The sequence below is a fragment of the Nomascus leucogenys genome, chromosome 6 (assembly GCF_006542625.1).
Source record: "Nomascus leucogenys isolate Asia chromosome 6, Asia_NLE_v1, whole genome shotgun sequence".
In the NCBI taxonomy this organism is placed as follows: domain Eukaryota; kingdom Metazoa; phylum Chordata; class Mammalia; order Primates; family Hylobatidae; genus Nomascus; species Nomascus leucogenys.
The window spans coordinates 99,389,004-99,398,517 of NC_044386.1; the positions used below are offsets into that span (position 1 = coordinate 99,389,004).

The 9,514-nt window shown below is 48.1% G+C and overlaps 1 pseudogene; it reads left to right on the forward strand.

Annotated features, from left to right (window-relative positions):
* Positions 1 to 3,506: 3,506 nt before the first annotated feature.
* Positions 3,507 to 4,625, forward strand: LOC105739878 (annotated as a pseudogene).
* Positions 4,626 to 9,514: the final 4,889 nt, after the last annotated feature.

Here is a 9,514-nt window from a genome sequence, read left to right on the forward strand (position 1 = left end):
TGCTCTTCTCCCGGCACTGGTCCCTGCCCTCTTCTTCCACACAGAGCCGGGCTGGGGAGAGGCACCCACCCTCTGGCACGCCTGGCTGCCTGGCTGCGTGGCGCGGGCTCCTGGCCCCGGTGCGCTCAGTCTCCCACTCGGCTCCAACTTGCAGGCATCCATGGCCAGCCGGCCTCCGAGGGTGGCGGGACACACCCGAGCGGCGCGGAAGGTGCGGGGCTCAGGGGCCGGCAGCCTGGGTGGCTCTGGCTGCGCAGCCGGGAGGAGAGTGTCCCAGCCACCGCCGCTCTGCCAGGTGCCAGCAATCCGCAACAATGTGGAGCCATGCTCGCTGCTCTTGCTTTGACTTCCTTTCCTAGTTTCTCTTTCCTCTCTGCTGGTCTTTCCCTTGCCTCTTTCTTCCCCCAAGAAGAGGAGAAAGGGAAGTTTTGAACATTTTTTCTATGACCAGAAGTTTCTGTGAGGTTCAATCTCCCCCAATGGGGATTTTTCACCTCTTTTTAACCTCCAAAACACCTGGACTAAGGAATACTTCACAACCCCTGCCCTGCAGCTTTTCTTTCCTTAGTCCTAAGGAATGCTTTACCTTGGTATGTCCCAACCAAAGAATGCTTCACCACCCTATGGCTTCTTTTTCCTTAGTCCTGACCACCAAGAAAGTATTTTACTGGCTCCCCTGGCATTTCCTTCCTTGGTCTGTGCAGAGTTGCCTGGTCCACGTGGTATGTGAGGATCTTTTACTCCAGGTCACCAGCTGGTTTCTTTCCACGTTGGTGAGAGTCCGATTTATTCATCACACCTGGTGGGTCTCGATTCCTTACCCTGAGGCTGCAGCAACAAGGCAGTGGGTGCCTTCCTCATGAAAGAGGACCAGAGACCCACACCCCTGCCCCCAGAGGAGAATGGCTCCCTGTATAGGCCACCGCCATTGTTATAAGTAAAATGTTTATTTACAAACAGAATGCTTGCTCCTAGGTTCTGCAAGGAAAAACCAGCATTTAGACAAAAAGTTTTTTCAGCAAGGCAATTTTACTTTCTGCAGAAAGGGTGCTCCTCACAGATGAAACAATGGTGACAGCACACCCGAACAAAGGAGGGAAGCAGTTTTTATCCCTTATGCAGCTTGTGTCCTGTCTCCATTGGCTGGAGCTGGACCTCACAATTTAAATTAAACCCAACTGGCTAATAACTTAAAACTTTCCTATACAGGGAAAGGCAATAGAGAACAAAGGAAAAGAGGAAGTTGCTTGCGAAAGGACTTAGAAAAGTAATAACATTTCCAAATAAGGAAGGGGCATAGGCTGCGAGCTGGAACATGCCTGTGAGCATGTCCAGCACAAATATTTTCGTTAAAGTACAAGGACATAGAATATACTTATTCTCTTAAATCTAACAGCTACATAGGATAGGGCTTAACAGTTATTAGCACAGAGGAGAGGAGGCTTGAAGGAAGTTAGTCTTTAAAACAAACTATTATTTCTAACACTTATGATTTATTCTTTAACAAGAAAGGAAATTTCGAAAAGGAAACTTTACTTTCTACAGGCTGATGAGTGCAGCTAATCCTCATTATTATGAGCATCACTATTATCATCACTTGCAAGAGTCATGTGACAATATTTAGATGATTCTGGGTTCTTTTAAAGTGCATACATAATCCGGATTCCTTTGGGAGGATGCAATTTCACATTTATATGAAAAACTGTCACTACCACAGTCAGCTCTAATAATATTTGATATCACCTGGTAATAAAGGTTTGTCAGCTGGGTGCAGTGGCTCATGCAGCACTTTGGGAGGCCAAGGCAGGCAGATCACGAGGTCTGGAGTTCGAGACCAGCCTGGCCAGTATGGTGAAACCCCATCTCTACTAAAAATACAAAAATTAGCCGGGCATGGGGGTGGGCACCTGTAGTCCCAGCTACTTGGGAGGCTGGGGCAGAAGAATTGCTTGAACCCGGGAGGTGGAGGTTGCAGTGAGCTGAGATCATGCCACTGCACTCCAGCCAGGGCAACAGAGCGAGACTCCGTCTCAAAAAAAAAAAAAAGTAAATAAAAAATAAAGGTTTGTCACCATATACTCAAGAGTACTTCTGTTATTCAAATCTTCCTAACTGGGAGTTACAAATATCTCTGACTCTGCTCTTGTAGCTGTCAGAGCATAAAATGCCCTTCCCACTCTTTCCTCACTTCCAGACTCCAAAGCCTCCTCCTCAAAGTTTGGCCCGTCTACTTTGGATTACTGTTTTCTTCCCAGTTACTGCGCACTGACAGTACTTTTGTTCTATCTCTCTTTCAGCAATTCACCATACACTTTCTAGTTTATTTATCTGCACAAAACAGTTCTCAACAAGACTATAACTGCCTTATGAACAGGGATCAACACTTGAAAATCTTTAGAGTCTCCTATAACATCATGTAAGAGCTTACTAAATGTTTGATTTAAATAACTAGGCTTAAGAGTAATAATAGGCCAGGCGTGGTGGCTCACACCTGTAATACCAGCACTTTGGGAGGAAGGCCGAGGCGGGAGGATCACGAGGTCAGATCGAGGCCGTCCTGGCTAATACGGTGAAACCCCGTCTCTTCTAAAAATACGAAAACAAAAAATTAGCTGGGCGTGGTGGTGGGCACCTGTTCCCAGCTACTCTCGAGGTTGAGGCAGGAGAATGGTGTGAACTCAGGAGGCAGCACTTGCAGTGAGCCGAGATCTCGCCACTACAATCCAGTCTGGGCGACACAGCAAGAGACTCCATCTCAAAATAATAATAATAATAATAATAATAATAAATAGCAGCTAGTTTTGGAGAGTTTACTATATGCCACATCCAGTGCTAAATGCATACATGGATTATCTTACTAAATCTTCATACCTTTATAGAGGTAAGTGCTATTATTATTTTCTCCATCATAGAGGAAGAAAGTGAAGCTCAGAATAACTTGCTCAAGGTCATACAGCTAGTAAGTGGCAAACCCAGGGCCTGAATCCAGCAAAGCTCTTAACTACCTCAGAACACTGCACAGTTCCAGCCCTGCAATACTACAGACTATGAATGATTTCCATTTCACTAATTTAGAAGTTTGAATTTCAACAGAGCAGAGACATTTTAGCTAAAAGGTAAAATTTTAAAAAGGATGAATTAAGAGAATTTCCCACAGACATCTTTATAATAAAACTAGGGGAAAAGCTTCCTATGTCCTATTTATGAAAGTGATATTAAGATGTGGGTCACAATTTCATCAAGAAGTGGCTTATGACAATACAGCTTTGGTTTAGATATTAAAATAGGACTCTTTCTCTGCCCCTAGGAGGACGTGGAAATGAAGGATAGATGTGATAACTGTCAATTCAGAGCTCTGCAAAATGCCAGACTCAATTCTTGTTTTAAAAAATCAGAGCCGGGGCTCTTGTTCCACCCTTGATTCTTCACACAAAACAGCACCATCCTCTGACCTCTTCACACAGAGCAAGCTTTACCCCACTACCCAAAGAGGAGTGCTGATCCACATGGTCTCCCCATCCCCGCTAGAAATTGATCCCAAACACCAACCGCTGCATAGACGTAGGCGACTTTGGTCTGCACCCCCCGAACTTGGCGATACTTCATCAAGCCAAACCCCTCCCCAACATCCAAAATGCCCAGACCAGCATCCGAAAGCCGGTCTCTTATACAAAGCAGAATCCCCGCCTATAAAGCAGTTTCCCACCTCCGACTCCTCCCCACGGCGAACAGCCCTTCTGGATCCAACCAACCCACCGACCCCAATAGGGCCCAGCACCCAGAGGGTCCACAATCCAGAAAAGGAGCTACAAGCCCCGGACTCGCAAACCTTGAACCCCCAACTCCAACTGACCTCACCTCTGCCAGAGCAAGACCAGGAGTACCCGCCGAGAGCGGACTTGGCTGGCTACACAAAGCCAGGTACCCGACCAGAGGGACCCTCGGGGATGTCCTCCGCCCCCGGGGAGTCCCCGCCCAGCCCCGCCCGGCGCCCCGCGCTCACCAGCTCTCCTCCCCCTCCTCCTAGCCTGACACGCTCCAGGTCGTCCAGCAAGCCGCCCTCCCCCGCCGCCAGCAAGGAGGTGGCGTCCCGCAACTCCTCGTTATTCGCCCGCCTCGAGTCCATCCGGCCCCGCCGCCCAACTTTGCGCTGAGGCCCAAGGGGAAGAAGCCCCGAGGGGACCCCACGCCGTAGGAGGCAGTGGAGGCGCCGGCGAACCGCCCAGCACAGCGCGAGCGGCTCCTCAGCTGTTAGTGCTGCTTCCCCAGCTCCTTCACCGGCTCCTGCAGCTTCCGCACCTCCTGGTCCGCGTTCACGTTGGAATTAACGTCCTCCATCCCGGCCCCACTGCCTCCGCCGCCCGCCGCCCTCTAGCTCTCGCAGCAACAAGGAAACAGCCGGAGGAAAGAGGCGTCCACGCCGCTCACTCCAGCCGAGGCGCCCGCATATAGCAGGGCCAGGCCCCGTCGCCAGGGTCCCCCTAGCGCGGGTTCCGAAGCGCTGCTGGCCCCAGCTGAACCGCCTCCTCGGCGCGGGTCCGGGATTCGAGGAGGCAGCGCCAATATCCGGCCTCTGCCGCCATCTTCCCTCCGTCCCTCCGCCCCCCCGAGGGTCGGCCCTGTAGGTGACAGAGTGTCGGGGGTGGGCGTGGCCCCGGCGGGCGCTAAGAGGACCTCTCGCAGAGAGGACCACCAAGCTCCCGACAGGGCGGGGCCGGGTGTGTGAGGGGCGGGGATTGGGCCAGAAGGGGCGTGTCTGGACTGCAGGCGGAAGTGGAACGCGGCCGGACCTGCGATGGAAAGCCCCTGCAGGCCGGGAGGCGAGCAGAAGGCATGCTGCTAGCCGGGCTGAGATGGTGAAGACGGTCCTCGGGCGTGTGGGGTGTTCTCCACCCCCTTACACGGCTTGTGGGACCCACGGGCCATTCCCGCCCGGCTCCGGGCCGGATCTCGAGTGGGCGCTCAGCGGGGTCTGGGGAGAGACAGTTTACTTTGTTCAGCAAATATTTAACTGATGCCTACTTTTAATGGGAGATTGTCTCCGCTGGCGAGAGCCTCAGAGACCGCCTGTGTTCTTTTCTTCCCCTGAAAGTAAGAAACCCGAATTTCAGACAAGAGAGGTCTAAGGTCAAAATAATGATCATAATTTCCTACTGGCCATATACTATGCTAAGCCCTTTTTTATTTTATTATTTTTTTTTTTTTTTTTGTCGCCCAAGCTGGAGTACAATGGCGCGATCTTGGCTCACTGCAACCTCCGCCTCCCGGTTTAAAGCGATTCTCCTGCCTCAGCCTCCCGAGTAACTGGGATTACAGGCGGGCGCCACCACGCCCCACTAATTTTTGTATTTTAGTGGAGACGGGGTTTCGCCATTTTGGCCAGGCTGGTCTCCAACTCCTGACCTCAGGGTGATCCGCCCACCTCAGCCACTCAAAAGTGCTGGATTACAGGCGTCAGCCACCGCGCGCCCGGTCGTCCTAATGACTTTGAAAGGCATTATCTCATCGGTTAAAACAGTTTTCCTAACTTAAATTGTTTACAGCACCCTGGCGCAGAGCAGGGAATCGAAAACCGCTGCTTGCCTTTCTCCTCTTACTGACTCACATTCTGCTCTTTGGATCATTTTCTTCGGAAAAAGTTTTCCAAAGTGTGTCTTGACTTTAAGTTGTATATTAAAAGTACTTGAACACGCTGACAGATTCTGAAGAATGCAGAAAATTGTATGAGTGTGAAAATCTGCCTTTATGATGTGTACTAGTGGCAGCAAATCCAAACAAAACTTAAGTGCTTTGTTTTGATCACATTCACTGGGCTTCAGATGTCAATTGTGCACTGCGTTGGCTTGTGTTTGCAGCTTTTCTTCGGTTGCCTCCTCCACTCTTAATAACAGTGATCCAGTTGTATTACGCCTGGGTGTGGACTCATGCCGCGACTGATTTGCTTCTACCCTTTAGCTTTTCTAGTGCCTTAGTTTCCGTGCCTAGAATATCCTGCCTGCCATAGCTGATTCCTTTTCTTAAAACCCGTGCTCGCTCATTCATTCAGGAAACCTCTTCCTGAAAATTCCACAAAAATTAATTATTCTTTGTGTTCTAGCATTACCCGATCCATAGTTTTCAATAGGTGTTGGCACTTTTTAAAAAATTGCATTACTTTCTAATAATTATTTTGTTTGTTTTTGTCTGTTTACTTGATTTAAAGACACCATTTTTGTTTACCATGTCTAGTACACTGACACAGTGGACACTCAATACTTGGTTTGTTGAAAGTTAAGTAGAATGTAAGTTCTTACAGGCCAAAGACCGGGTAGATGTTTATTCATAGCAAAAAAACGTATTGTGTTAAAAGTTTGCTGGCTAACTGCAAGTCGAGTATTTTCCTAGCTATACAGACCTAGTCAAAGAATGTATTTGTTTGCCAACATAATTGTCAAGTAATGTATATGATCGTATAATGCACATCTAAATATCATGCTGTTTCTGACCAGTCTGAACATGTTGCCGGAGGGTTGAAAATCATGACTACTGGCCAGGCGCAGTGGCTCACACCTGTCTGTAATCCCAGCACTTTGGGAGGCCGAAGTGGGCGGATCACGAGGTCAGTAGATAGAAACCATCCTAGCCAACATGGTGAAACCCCGTCTCTACTAAAAACACAAAAATTAGCCAGGCGTGGTGGCGCGCACCTGTAGTCCCAGCTACTCGGGAGACTGAGGCAGGAGAATCTCTTGAACCCAGGAGACAGAGGTTGTAGTGAGCCAAGATTGTGCCACCGCACTCCAGCCTGGGGACGGAGTGAGACTCCATCTCAAAAAAAAAAAAAAAAAGACTACTTCACATATAGAAGTTTTCACTTGCATTTAATGCTTTGTGAAATAGATTCCAACTAGTCAGTGTCTGTAAGGAGAACCCTTCCAATATACTCCTTGCAAAGAATAGTTCACTGGACATATGAAGTTAGCACTAATGTTTGGGACAAGGAGAGCTTGTTGTAGTGTGGAACGATGAATTAAGAATCAGAAAGCCTGATGTCAGGTTCTAGCTGTAGCATAAATGTGCTTGACCCTGATCACTGGTCTCTTAATCTCTGGTCCTTAATTTAGAATATGTGAGTTGGAGGATCTCCAATATCTCTTCCAGGACCAAAAAGTAAAGGATTCTGATGAGTCCTCATGGTTGCAAAACATAAGAGTAAATATACTTAAATATATAGAGAAGTTAATAGTAGATAGATATACTTGGATTTTTTAATTCAGTTGCCTTACTCAATATCTTACGTTTTTCACTCAATAAATATTGAGCATCTACTATGTGGCAGGCACCAATCTAGGTCTTTGGATGTTTAATAGGCTGTGTAAGTACAAGACAACTTTCGTGGTTTTTTTGTGTGTCTTTTTTTTTTGAGACAGAGTCTCACTCTGTTGCCAGGCTGGAGTGCAGTGGCGCGATCTCGGCTTACTGCAACCTCCAACTCCCAGGTTCAAGCGATTCTCCTGCCTCAGCCTCCCGACTAGCTGGGATTACAGGCACGCACCACCACGCCCAGCTAATTTTTGTATTTTTAGTAGAGACGGGGTTTCACCATGTTAGCCAGGATGGTCTCAATCTCCTGACTTCGTGATCCGCCCGCCTCAACCTCCCAAAGTGCTGGGATTACAGGCGTGAGCCACCGCGCCTGATGACAACTTTCAACTCATACCCACACACACACACACACACCCCTCAAGTCTGCTTGTCCTGTAGTCTTCACCATTCCAGTAAATGGCAGCTCTTTTCTTCTAGATGCTCAGACCAAAAACTTAGGATAGTCTCTACTCCTCACGCCTCACTTTCTTTCACACACCAAATCCCTTTTTTTTTTTTTTTTTTTTTTGAGATGAAGTCTTGCTCTGTCGCCAGGCTGGAGTGCAGTGGCCCAATCTCGGCTCACTGCAACCTCTGACTCCAGGGTTCAAGTGATTCTCCTGCCTCAGCCTCCCTAGTAGCTGGGACTACAGGTGCGCACCTCCATGCCCAGCTAATTTTTGTATTTTTAGGAGAGATGGGGTTTCACCATGTTGGCCAGGATGGTCTCAATCTCCTGACCTCGTGATCCGCCCGCCTCAGCCTCCCAAAGTGCTGGAATTACAGGCATGAGCCACTGCGCCCGGCCTACCAAATCCATTCTTTAAGCAAGTCATGCTGGCTCTGCATTCAGAATACGTCTGATTACTTCCCAGTACCTCCACTGCTGCGACTCTAATTCAAGTCGTCATCTTCTTTTGTCTAGATTACAGGGGTACTGTTTTAATGAGCTATTCCACTTTGCTACTTATAGTCTCTTGTGTACACGGCAACCAGATGATCCTTTGTGTAAGTCACATCAGGTTACTCTCCTGCTCAGAATCCTCCAGTTGCTTCCCAACGTATTTCAGAGTCTTTTCCCTGGCCTATAAGGCTCTGGATACTTGGCAACTTCCGCAAGCATCTCATTAAACTACCCTTCCCCTTCTCACTGTATCGCACTGCCCTTCCCGATGTTCTTCAAACAAGCCAAGTGCGTTTCTACTTTAGGAACTTTGCACTTGCTTTAAGTCTATTTAGCATCTGTTCTTCTTCCACATTGTCATGTGACTGACTCCCTCACTTCATTCCGGTCTCTGCTCAAATATCACCTAAATTCGCTATCCTCATTATGATGATTCTCCATAAAATAGCATCCCTATCCCCCATCCTCTTAATCCTGTTTCATTTTTCCTCAGACACATCTATCTTTCCTTCCTTCCTTCCTTCCTTCCTTCCTTCCTCTTTCCTGCCTGTCTCTCCCCAATAGAATGTGAACTTCATGAGAACGGAGTTCAGTTACATCCCCCGTGCCTACAACAGTGTCTAGTACGTGCTAAGTGCTCAATAAATGTTTTTTGAATGAGTGAGTGAATGGATTTAGGTTAAGTGAAGACTCCTAAAAGAGAATTTCAGATAATATGGTTATATCTCAAGTCCTTGAAGGGGAAATCTGCAATTATTTTGAATGGCTGACTTTTTTTTTATTTTGAATCAGAGTTTCGCTCTTGTCGCCCAGGCTGCAGTGCAATGGCACAATCTTGGCTCACTGCAACCTCCACCTCCTGGGTTCAAGCGATTCTCCTCCCTCAGCCTCCATAATAACTGAGATTACAGGTGCCCACCACCACACCTGAGTAATTTTTGTATTTTTAATAGAGACGGAGTTTCACCATGTTGGCCAGGCTAGTCTCAAACTCCTGACCTCAGGTGATCTGCCTGCCTCGGATTCCCAAAGTGCTGGGATTACAGGCGTGAGCCACTGCGCCCAGCCAAATGGTTGACTTTTTTTTTTTTTTTTTTTTTGAGATGGAGTCTTGCTCGCTCTGTCACCAGGCTGGAGTGCAGTGGTGCAGTCTCAGCTCACTGCAATCTCCACCTCCCGGGTTCAAGTGATTCTCCTGCCTCAGCCTCCCGAGCAGCTGGGATTACAGGTGCCTGCCACCATGCCCAGCTAATTTTTGTATTTTTA